We start from the raw sequence: 12,997 nt of genomic DNA on the forward strand, positions 1-12,997 counted from the left end.
AATCAATATATTTTTTGTAAAATTTCAATGTGAGCCCGTCGGGGCCAGGTGCTTTACCATTAGCCATTGACGCCACCGCTATCTTTATGTCTTGCTCATCAATAGGTAGACACAGGTATTTTCTCTGCACGTCGGAGAGCCATGCACATGATATATCTTCCAAGTATGCCTCAAAGTCCTGCTCGGAGGCCGTACCTCTTGTTTGATAAAGCTCAGAATAAAACGCCCAAAACTGTTCCACTATATCCACAATTGCATGGTGCTCACCTCCCCGGTCATCAACTATTCTGTTCACAGGGGGATGGTCCAGTCGCTCCTTAATTTTGAGCGCTAGTGTGCGCCCCGGTCTATCCGCTTCGCCATATCTCCTCGCCGTGTGCCTACGCGACACATACTTTATCTCTGTTTCTGCCAGTTCATCATACTGTAGAGTCATCTCCCATATTTGAGCCAGTATACCTACATCCGGCCTAGCCTTGTAGTCCCTCTCCAAGTCGCGCAACTTTTTTTCTGTATTCTCGAGCTGGGTTCCTATGTCTTTCAGTATGCCCGCAGTCGTCCCAATACATACCCCTCGGATGGTAACATTAAACACCTCCCACAATGTAGAGGCCTCATCGACTGTCCCCTTATTTGTTGCAAAGTAATGTACCATTGCTTTTCTAACTGTATTTTCGAAGATGGGATCAAGCAGCGCCTCAGATCTCAGTCGCCAGGTAAACGGGCGTTTTACCCCCCCAGGGAACACCACATCCAATCGCACTGGGTTATGGTCCGACAACGTCCGGGCCAGAGGCACTACATCTTCCACCCATTCCATCACTTCATTTCCAACCAACCAGTAATCAAGACCGGACCAGCTACCGTGTAATGGCAATCTTTTAACACAAACTCTTTTCTCGCTGCTTGAACAGTAGGAGTATAGTCTGGGAAAAATGATAGTTTGACTCCTTTATACATCACTGGTTCTTTGGCTCTTGCTTCTCTCAAGATGGCGTCCCTATCTGCATAATTCAGAAGTCTCGCAATGATTGGGCGTGGTGAGGCACCGGGTTTGGGCCGCGGCCCCAGAGATCGATGCGCCCGCTCCACAATCATCATAGCTGAGAGAACAGGCCCAAAGAGCTCACGCAACAGATCCCCTATGAAAGGTTCCATCTTGGCTATGGGCGTGGTCTCCGATAATCCAATAATGCGCACGTTGTTGCACCTTGAGTGTGCTTCTAAATCTTCGTTCTTTGCACTAATCACCTCTAGCACCTTTTCCATCTGAAGCAATTGTGTGCGTGCCTCCGCCTGTGCATCGTGTTCATCAGACATCTTGTTTTCAAGGACATCCAATCTGTGTTCATGCCTATCGACCTTTTTCTTCACCATATCAAGCCCAGTGGCCAGAGCGTCTATTTTACTCTCAATGGTGTTCATACCCTGCTCTTAGTTCTAACAGAATGGAGTTCGTGTCATCGTCCGCTCCCTCTGCCTGTCCCGAGCCTTTAACAGAGTCATTCCGATCGCTTGCACCCTCTGCAGCACGGGTCCCTCTTTTGTTTTGGAACTTGAGCTTGGCCTGTTTCGGCTCTGGCTTGCCCATATTGGAGTGTGTGCTCGGCCTCCGGGTACCTCCAGATAGTCTCCGACCCAGGTTACCAGCACAGACAGCCACCTTGCAGTAGCTTCCGGTCTCCTTTCACGTGAGCACACCCCCGTGTAATAAGGCAGTTTCTCGTGGTCACCCACTAGTAGCCACCAGTAGTCCAGATCAGCTCTGCACAGTCTCCTCTGGGCCCAGCAACCGTCGGTGCTCCCTCCAACCCCGGCCCTCGAGAGGGCCCTCGTGGCCCCCTGCCTCCGCTCACCTACTAGTAAGGCAAAACAGGAGAGAGACGGCCACTGAGTAGTACTCCCCCTCTAAGCGCCAGGGGCCAGACCAGCCCCGACAGAACCTGCCTAAGCGCGTCGCGCGGGTCGCGGCTTAGCTCGGCCTCGCCCCGCAGGCCCCATGAGGTGCCAATGCCCCTCGCGAAACCTGCGACCGCTCGGACCCACCAGGCCCGACCCACAGCAGCGCTACACCTACCGCAAGTCCGCTTCGTTCAGCCCTCCTGCGCTTCCGTCAGCTGCCGGGTCTCACCGAGCGGTCGGCTACTCCAGATCTGTGCCGAATGTTGTTTCGGGGGGGGGGGGGCGTTGATCGTCTTCCCTCTACTCTGGAGATCGTTCACACCGGCTCCAGCATCTCACTCGTCGGTGGTGTCTGTGTCGCTCATGCACCGCCAGGGTCAACATCAGGTGTGCTTGTCATGACCCAATTATTGCTCGATCCCAGCCAGCGGGCTTGCTCTCTTCAGACCGTTAGGGCTGCTTCGGAGATCGGCGCCATTTTGTAGCACGGCCCGCAACTTCTTATTCGGCGCCACAGGAGTATCTTCGGGGCTAGGAAAGCACAGATCTCACCCCACTGTGCCCTGTCCGTTCATGTACACCCCGGGGGGGGTTTCACGGCATGTCTCAGGGGGGGAAAAGGATGGTAATCGTCCAGTAAATGTTCCGGCGTGCTCCATTAGCAGGCAGCCATTCCGCTACGCGCCGAAGCCACGCCCCCACGTGCACGGTACAGTTCCACGTGACAGGGATTGTGCATGTGTCCGGGAACTTCTGCCATTGCATTAGTGGCTCGGGTTGAAGTGGCACTGTTCTGACAAGCCCCAGTTCTGTGGATGAAATGCCACAGCTCAGATCAATGAGTTGTTTTAGTGTGCAATGGTTATACGCCTAGGATGGTGTGGGAGTAAGTGTGAAGGCCTTCCCATGTAATATAACTTCGAGCAAGGACTTCTGTCTGTGGGCTGTGTATACTTTGGTCATTCATCGGGCTGTGCCTAGTGTGGGAGTCATCATCAGCTGCTATAATATCTGTCAGGGGCTGCCGGGCACATGCAATTCCAAAGTCAGAGGTGCAGATGTGCTTCCGCCTGATAGTTCAGACAAAGGAGCTTTCATCCCTAATGGTAGTTTGTCATCTGCTTGCATTCAGGAAATGTGATGTGGCTTGTTGGGGTGGGGTGGGATGTGTGTGACTTTGGGGTTCATGTACGACATGTCTTCTATGTGGTAAATGTGTGGCATCACTGTGTGTTAGATTGCCTCACAGCTGCTCCTCCCTCCCCCGACCCTTTTTAGGTCTCGCCCTGGAATTAGCATCCAAAGGATGCTTCCAGGGACGGAGACGTATAGTCAGCTGTCTTGAGGGAAGGACGGACGAGAAGGTGCACGAGCGCAGTCCAGGCTGGATTGCTGTGCGCGAACGCGCACGTTCCGTCCTGCGCCGCCCTCCCAGCCTACCGCGCATGCATGCATGCACACAGACAGACACAGACACACACACACACGTCGCAGACAGACACTCGCTCACACACACACACCCCCTCCCCCACAGTCACACACACGCACTCCAAGACACATACATACACGCACGCACGCACGCACACACACACACACACAGGCCGCCCCCGCATGCGCGCGCGCGTACATGCTCCCCCCCCTCCCCCCGCCCGCCCGCCCGCCGCTCAGCAACGCACTCACCGGCTTCCTCTCCTCAGCTGCAAGGCCCGGCAGCAGGACTCTTCTTCCCTCCTTCGGCACCGGGGCGCAGGGTAGGCTCCTGCCTGCTCCGGTGCTCCCTGCTCCCAACACGGCTCCAATCGCGGCTCTTCCGTGGGAGGCGGGGTAGGCTCCCGCCCTCCTACTTCCTGTTTCCGGGTGTCGCGCCGGCCTGCCTGACTTCCTGGTCGCAGGCCGGCAGAGTAACGAGGATGTTTTGCGGTATGTATTTATTTAGTTAATTATGCATTTTTATATAGCGCAGACTTTACCCGAAGGCTGTATTTATTTATTTATGTATTTATGCATTTTTATATAGCGCGGACTTTACCCGAAGGCGGTATTTATTTATTCATGTATTTATGCATTTTTATATAGCGCGGTTTGAGTTAGTACTATCATTGTAGTCTAATTATTTTTTCCCACCATTAGTGTTATTTTTCACTGTTTAACTACTTATTCCCATCTCTGTACTCCGATGCACTTGGTAAAGCAAAAAAGACTTCCCTGTCTGGTAGTGGTATACAGCAAAGGAAACAAATTAAAGTGAACAGAATTCCGCAGGTTAACATCGCGGTTATCTGAGGGAGGTAAATGCTTGCCTTAGAAGAATTTGTTCAATGTAGAGGCGCTGAAACAAAAGATCAGCGTCACTTATACGGATCTGTCAAAATGTCAAGCTGAATAACTTCAGACGTTTCCACTGTGATGCTCAGTTTATAATAATTGGTGCAGGGCTTAATTTGTGCCGGTGCTTAGCACCGGCACTTCTAGGACAGGGCCGGGTCTATACTCTTCTGCATCTGCTGCACTGCGCGCACGCCACATTTTGCAATAATTCAAAGTTACACTATTGTCTGTCTGTCAGACTCTCATGCCACAGCGTGTTTGTTTTGCATCGAAAAGCAATCGCATCTCCGAGGAGTGAGTGAGTCAGTCACAGAGTTTTACTCACACTCGGATTCTCCGATTGACAATGTATATTATTCATATATATATATTATTATTAAACTAACTGTGTCAGGTCAGGTGTTCACTTCTGTGTTATAATCTTGATTGAAGGCGGCGCCGCATTGCACTGCGCGCCGCGGAGCCAGGCGCCTTAACCACTTACTTGCTGCTGCTGGGGCGGGCCGCGGGCCGGAGGAGGACCCCGGGTTTGGGCGATTTTTTGGCTGGATTTTGGTGGATGGGGTGGGGGCTGTGCGGCAACGTGCGCAGTTTTTTTTTAAATAAAGCCACGCCCCAGCATAACCAGCGTGCAACAGGCAGCTCGCTCACCACGACCTGCAGTCATGGCAGCATTCCAGTCGGCCCCCGCCGCCCGGTTGAGCCTGGTATCAATCAGCCACACTGTGGAGAGTGTCTGGTTGCCAATTAAGCAGCAGAGATAGCACCCGTCCTGTCCAGGCCCTAAGTAAGTTCCTAACGAGTCCGACCTTAGTTAAAAAACCAATGCCGCCAATCATCCTCCCAATCGTGATTTTTCAATAGGGTGAGGTGGGGGCACCGGCCGCAGTACGGACCTGCCGGTGTTACAAAGAGGTACTACTGTAACTCTATATGTTGACTGTTGTAGATATTATAGAGAGAAAGCCAAGGCCCTGCCCGGCGTGTACAGCATTTAGCCGCTTTATTGTCCAAAAATGGCATGCACGCAGCAGCGGGCCACGCAGGAATTAGTTTAACAATTACAGCACTTTTCTTTGTCTTGATTCTTAACTTCTTGGGCCGGCCCGTTTGTTCCCCACGAAATGCAGTTTGGTTTGGTTTCAGTTTCTGGTGGTTTCTCACATGACTCAAGTCGACAAAAATGGCTGGGTCACCCACTAATATAATAATAATGGACAGCAACATTTTCTACATACAATTTCTGTAAAAGCCATTGGTTTCATTGACATGCAAAATAATCTACGTATAACATTTAACATGTCTCTTCTCATTTTTAGAAAGTACAAAACATATACCGAGTTGTCTTTATTTATGTTTTCATTTCCTTTGATTTTCCTTATGCACATTCCATGTAAAGTCGGCGTTTATATCAAATGCTTTTAGAACTATTTTCAGTGACAGGCACAGATGTGAAAGCGGGAAGTTACGCCAGTGACATATGTGGCCGAGCTGTCTCTCAAAATGAACTGACTTTACAGGTTCAGCTAGGCAAGATGGCGGTGACCCACTGACAGTAAAAAAACAGCCATCCGACTGCCCACTTGATACAGGGCGGGCGAATGGCTTGCCTCCGATGGTACTAACTGAGAGCATAGGGTTTACTCCATCAGCGGTCACCTGATGGTCCGTCCAACTCTAAATCAGGTGGGTGGACTGAGAGTCTGGAGAAGAGGGTACTCCGTGGTCATTGCGTGTGCACCATACTCAAAGGCAGCCCATATGTTTTTGGTGTTAGTTGTTGTGCAAATGTTACGGCAGATTTTACAGTTTTGTGGAAATCTGCACCTGGGAAGTATAGATTTTTTCTGGAATTGAATACTCTGGGCTCCACACATGCAGGGATATATTTTTTTTCATGAAGTTGTTTTTGTTTTCACAATATGAACGATCAGATTGTTTAACACTATTCGTGCCATGGTGCCTGCCAGCAGTGCTCTGTGATGCATAACAAACTAGAGAAGTCCTGAAACAGGATGTGTGGATGGTAAAACATTACCAAGTATCTAAGTTACAGAGTCCCAGGGTCAGCAGGTCAGACTTCCTAAAGAGTTCTCATGCAAAAAAGGTAACGTGGCAAAGTACTGTTTCATGAAAAAGGAAAGGAACTGGGTGGGTTAACTGGGTACGGGAGCTGGGCATGCTGCTCTGACCTGACATCACGTAACCCTTACCCTGCCTTGCCTGCCCTCCGACCACCTCTCTTCCTTCCAATCTATGTATGCGAGATAAGATTGCAAGTTACTCACTCAACCTCAGGCTCACAGTCAGAACATCCAGTACTATGCTGGACGGGTCGGGGACGGGCAGGGCCCGGGGTCCTGTTAAAATAATGCTCTGAGGAGTCTAACTGAGTCCTTCCGAATTTCCCGTCTAGCCCCAATTAACCTCTTCTTTATTGGTTTCCAATAGGTTTACTCGATGTGATTAGCACCTTCAGGGGCAGAGCTACACAATCTTAGTGTCTCTAACAGGAAGGCAGCCAGGTTCACAACACATATTGCATTGCAAATGCTATAGGTGTCACATTTGTGAAAGTTAAAACTATTGGCATTGTAAATGACAAAGCTATTACTTTAGCTATTACTATAGCTAAATAAAAAAAATGTAATTCGCAATACCAATGGCTCAAACTTTCCTAATGCGAGACCTATTGCATTGCAAATGCTTGTTACTTGTGTGCGCCGCACGGTTGCATCACTTGCACTCCTACGGCACACCATTGTCATGCCTGTCTGAGCATGTCCACAAGCCTGACAACGACAGAGTGATGTTGGTCATTGAAGGTGGGCGGCCACGTGAGTGTAGGCCTATGGAAAGAATAGGGAGGACACAGATGTTGAGTTCATGCCTGGCTGAACTTGCGCTGCGAGTAGGGCTAGGCATTTGGGTCATGCTGCGGCAATACAGATACACACAACACTTGGCACTTATGAGCCAAAACCCCAAGCGTGTTGCTCTCCTTCATTTCTCTGTTTTTGCGAACCCCCCCTCCGGGTGCAGCTACATTGCAACATTGTTGATTGCGGGGCGGGTAGCGCCGACACTACAACAGAGACACAAGCATTAGTTACTTCCTTGTCCAGACCTGAACTGAACCACGCCCAGAGTCCCAGGCAAATTCTTCACACCCCTACGGTGGACTGGCGTACGCCGGCCCAGCCCACTCCGCTTACACCTACGGGGGGGAAAAAGCTACTTGTCCAAGGTCTCAACCACTTCCTGAGGTGACATGGTTGTGTCCGCTGTCCACAGCACAATGTAATGTAGTAGGGCCGGGGGCCATCATGCAAACATAATGACTACACGGACACACTTAGATAGATAGTGAAACTGGCTACGGGCACATGCACCCGGCCCCTTCTTATTAACATGGTCACATGTCCAGTGACGCCTGTACTGGATGGGTGTGGTGTGAGTGTAAGCCAGCCTTCAGGTAGTGGTTGGTACTGGCAAGAACTAGAACAGTGATCATCGGATCACACGCACAGATTCAATCATGAAGGGTCCATGACTTGTGGTGCACTTGCGGTAAGGGCACCAGAGATGAGTGTGCTCATGTGAAGAAATTGCTAATGATTGTGTCCCTTTGGGATATTCCTGCTGCAGCTGCAGTGGGGTGGGGTGTGGTACACCTGCCTCATCTTCATCATCATCGTCCCAGGTCTTCCCCACTGCCTGAGGTGACATTGTTGCGTCCGCTGTCCACAGTGAGAAACTCAATCATAAAGGGTCCATGAGTTGTGGTGCACTGAGGTATTGGCACCTGAGGAGCTGAGCAGGGTATCTAGCTAATGATGGCATCCAAGACAGGTGTGAGCAAATTTGATAGGCTGGCGATGATGACGTGTCCTTGCAGGTCAGGATTGGATTTGATATGTGTGAGCCCTGATGACCACTGTGTAGGCTGGAGGCAGCAGTCAGCAAAGGCCCAAAGCCACGTGGCATTGACTTGAGCTGCACAGAGTTAGTAGCACCTGATGAGCTTAGCATGTGCGCAGCCTGCGATGATGCGTCATCTGGGCGGGCCGCATTGAATGCAATGTCTGTTGCCTACTGGACTATGCCATGAATAAATCAAGACTCAATTTGAATTGGGGTACCTGCTGACCGCGGTGTAGGCAGAAGGCAGTAGTCAGCACACACATGACTCTGCGGTGCTGTGCCGCTGGGTGCACTGGGGGCCTGAGTCACGGAAGCCAGCGATCGGCTGAGGAGGCTTGCAGTCACGGTGGCGGACTCGTGGCAAGGTGAGGGGCGACGCACTGACAGATGCGTTCCCCATCCCAGAACTGAACCACCCCCAGAGCCCCAGCCTATTTATTCACACTCCTACGCTGGACTGGCATACGCTGGACTAGCCCACTCCGCTTACGCTTACTGGGGGGACGACAAAGCTACATGAGGGAGGTCTTCCCCACTGCCTGAGGTAACATGGTTGGGTCCACTGTCCACAACACTAAAAACACCAGAAGTATATGTCCACATGGACATGTCTGTTTCCTGCATACTGAAGTCTGTCCAGCACATCACCGCCACACTTGGCATTGTGTACATTCTTATTCATGGGTGACTTGCCTCCTTCACACATACTTGGTTTCCACCTCTCCCCACATTCTGCAATTGTGTGGCTAGGGGGCCATACCGTTTTTGGAAGGTCAGCTGTCTTGTTCTGCGCTGCCTCTGTGGTAGTCCGGTGGGGGGGGGGGCGGTGGGGGGGCCTGGAGGTGGTGGCGTGGGTGTTGTGGCCCTCTTGGGTTTCCGAGCTGTATGATCAGTAGCTCAATGACATGTGTTGGTCTTCAAATGTGGCTCTGGGCTGCGCTCCCTTTCATACTGCAGGTTGTGGTCCTGCTTAACACCAGTAAAAGGCAGTTGTCAAATCCCTGCTGCTAACACACCTTATCGCCTGTTTTTGGATCACATCACATGTCTGGCTGGTCGTTGAGAATGTCACAAAGTGGTTTTTTTCTTTGCTTTTGCACGGGAATGCCTACTCTGCATATCATTAGCGTTAGTTGTTGCTCTCATCCGCTGCAATGATTTTTGCGATAGCTATCGCTGGAAAACTGGCGATATTGGCAGTTTGCACCAGCTTGAGAATAGGGCAATAAATCTATCACCACTTTTGCTGTGCTAAAGTGCCGATAAATCAGCGATAACTCCTTGAGAATATGCCCCTCTGTTTTGCGAGTTGGAAGAAACTTTCCAACTCACAAAAGGGGATTTGTGATGCATTATGAATCACAGAACATGATAAAGACTTCACTTTTCTAAATAGGGGGTAACAATCATATGTTTCAATAATTTTGCTTCAGAGTTACTGATCTTGAGTGAGCAGGCAGTGGTCAAGGGGACCAATGCATGCTCCTGTTGGTGTTGTTAATAAGAGGACACGCTTTTTAAATCAGCCTCATCTGTCTCTTTAAGGTTCCGTCTCAGGAGGTGTACAACCTTTACAACGCAACTTTTACCACGCAGTGCCTTTACGACGCAACTTTTACAACGCAAACCATTACAACGCATTGCGCTGGGGGGCGCTCTAGAATAGGGAATATATTTAATTTACTATCCAACACCTTCCCTACTATCCACGGGGACTGGAGTTGGAATAGTAAATTAAATAAATCACTATCCAACACCCAAAAGCACTATGCGTTGTAATGGTATTCGTTGTAAATACCGCGTTGTAAAGGCATGCGATGTAAAAGTATGTGTTGTAACGTCATACATCCGTCTCAGGATTGTGAACAACAGAACAACAGTTCACTGCACATGCTTGCTTTTATTCCTGCTTTCACAGGCATTCGCAAGGGTTGTAAACTACAACCAGGCTAATTATTAATCATGAGACAGACATATTTGCAGTATCCTGCAAATCCGGATTTTGTGATGCAAATGATTACTACATCAGTAAACCACAAAATTCTGGAAAGTTTGCAAAAAGTCACCCACTCTTTACATCCCAAGTGTACAAGAAGTTCTTAGGGCCAGATGTACGAAGTTTCTGAATAGTGATTCATAATTTATGAGATTTACCGAATCACAAACTAGGATATTGTTATTTGGTATAAATATTAGGCTTAGGTAAATGTATACCGATTCGGAATGGTTCACATTCACAATTTACTGACTCACATTTTGAGATTTGGTAAATTGCAAATCGAGTCAAGATTAACAAAAGTCACTTTTTGGCAGTGAATGATGACCTCACAAACACGAAGTAGTACATCACAGGCTCAGTAAAGGCTGAAGAGTACTGAAGTTGAAGAGTGATTTTGCTATTCCTCAAAAATCGCGTATAATTTGAGTCATATACACTTGCAAACCAGAGATATGTCTCAGCAAGACCCTGAGAAGGATGCAAGAGGCAGGAAAAGAAAATAGAAACTCTCAGAAAGTGTGTGTGTTGCACATCATGATGAGTTGTATGGCAAATGATCACTTTCTGTGCCAGATTCCCCAAAAAGGAAAACTTAGGTCTGCATACAAGAGAGGATTAACACTGTTGGGGTCACACAGAGAACAAATGATAAACTATGCAAAGGATGGTATAATCTAGTATTACCTCTACGTCCCTCGTCCTCGACCCAGTCATTACTCATGAGGTATTCCACACGACAGGAAACAAAACAGGAAACGCTTTTAGACTCCACCCACCCTCCTGTCAGGTGCTATAACACACCTCACCACCAGAAGCATATCCTGTTTTGTTTCCTGTCGGTGGTTTGCTTGATGGGAGACGCTGGGGTGAGTGCCGGGCGCTTACCTGCTTCGTTTGTCCTGTGGATCCTCCTCTGCTGGGCTCTGGGGGGCTCCCATGGACCGTCGTGGGATTTCTTGGAGTGGGGCTGCTGGGCTTCCCTTTCTCCTCCTGGACTCAGGTGACCCGTACTGCTGGGCTTTGTGGGTCTTCCTGTTTCGTTTTTCCTGCCCCAGTCACGCTGATGGTTGTGCTGTGGATCTTCCTCCTGCTGCTTGCTGCTTTCCTGCTGGATCTTCGACCATGGACCAGGTAGGGGTTTGGGGCTGTGAGCGCTGGGCTGTTTTGGGGCGCGCTCCTCCCCTTTGGATTCCCCGATGTCGCCATTGCCTCCTTGCCTTGTGGGGGCCCTGGTGACGGCTCCTGCGTGTGCCTCTGGGTTGCGTTGTTCTCCCGACTGCTCTGGGACTGCCGGCTGTCTCGGCGGCGTCTTCCTGGATTTTGCGCGCATGCGCATTGCCCCCTGTTACACCCATCGGCCGTGTTCGGTGCCGGGTGCTGGTGTGGGCGGACGCCCGGGTGGGCTCCGGGCGCTCCGGTGCTTGGAGCGGAGTCGTGCCTGATCCGTGTTTGTACACGGTTGCGCGTTCTGTGCCCAGTAGGCCTTCTGGGAGGAGCACTTGGATTGATAGCTGCGGGAGGTCGGGACGCTGTTCTGGTTCCGCGTCTGACTTCCTTGCCGCATCGGAGAGTTTCCGGCTGGGATGCCCGTCCTGATTTGTGCCTATTGGTGCTGAAATCTCCATTTCCTGCTCGGCGGTGCAGTGTTTCCAGGGTTGTTTGCCCCGCTGGCTGCCGCTGCGGGCTCCCGGTAGCCCCGAGTCCGGACGGGACTCTGACCACTATCCGTGCCGGTGGATACTGGCTGCTTCGCCTGTTCGGTGGGACAGGTTTTCTTTGCCTCCCCATGTAGCGGCTGCTACGGGGATCTTTCTGGCTGAAAAAGTTTTGCCCGATGTCCGTGGGGTTTTTGTTGCTGCCTGGTTCTATGCTCTTATCACCCTAGGACGTTCTTGGAGCTACATGTGATCTGTGGGGAGAACGTGCAGGTCCGGTATGCCGTCTCTTCTGGGATGGCCTTGTTCGCTGTACTTGCACTGTGCCGTGCCGTGTTTTTGTGTTTTGTGCTAGGGTGGCAGGCTGGCCTTCTGGAACACGCCAAGCTACAGACCAGAGACTCCTGGGGATGCCGGGGATTGAACCCGGGGCCTCATACATGCGAAGCATGCGCTCTACCACTGAGCTACATCCCCTCCACTAGCCTCTACTGTTTATGGAGCAGCTGTTTGTTTCGTTCCCCATTGCAGTGGTCTTTGCTGCGCTTCCTCTACATTTAACTTCTACGTTGCCCGGTGTTCACGTGCGCTGTGGCCTGGACGCTGGTCTTCTGCATCTTGGCGTCCTGGCTTGGCGTCTGGTGGGGGTCTGCTGACGGTAAGTGCTCGGCAGTGTTGTTCTTTCATCGCTTTCCGTTGGAGAAGTCTGTTCCACTGCACTGCGTTCCCTCTCCTACCCTCTCCTGTTCTACTGGGGTAGTTGCACGGATCCCTGGAGCTCGGCTTGGAGCGTTGGTCGTTTGCTGCCTCCGTCGTGTGGGGTGGTGTTTCTTTTCCGGTGGGGCCTCCTCCCCTCTCCTGGGATGCCTGGAGGTGTGCTGATGCCCGGTTTGGGCGCCTTCTTCTGGACTCCTGTTGCTTGCTGTTGGGATTTCTGTTTTCTTCGGTTCTTCTTGTCCTTGTTTTCTCCTTTTTGGGATGTGGCTGACTCTTTGCCTTTCTCCGTTCCTGTGGACTCTGCGGTGGCCTGTCTTATGGGTCGTCCTTCCATAGCTGCTGGTCACGTTCTGATGGACGGTGTGGGCGAGTGGGCATATTCTGCCCTGAAGATGTCTTCTGCTGCTTCTCATCTGGCTGTTCGTTCGGGCGTTTCTGGACTGGCGTCTGTGGCCCGCCTGGAGGATCACAT

The 12,997-nt window shown here is 50.8% G+C and overlaps 1 non-coding gene across 1 annotated transcript; it reads right to left on the reverse strand.

The window, feature by feature from the left end:
* Positions 1–12,213: 12,213 nt before the first annotated feature.
* Positions 12,214–12,285, reverse strand: TRNAA-CGC (transfer RNA alanine (anticodon CGC)). The gene has a single exon. It is a non-coding gene; the product is annotated as a tRNA-Ala (tRNA).
* Between the last annotated feature and the right edge of the window lie 712 nt (positions 12,286–12,997).

The sequence above is a fragment of the Lissotriton helveticus genome, chromosome 8 (genome assembly GCF_964261635.1).
Source record: "Lissotriton helveticus chromosome 8, aLisHel1.1, whole genome shotgun sequence".
In the NCBI taxonomy this organism is placed as follows: domain Eukaryota; kingdom Metazoa; phylum Chordata; class Amphibia; order Caudata; family Salamandridae; genus Lissotriton; species Lissotriton helveticus.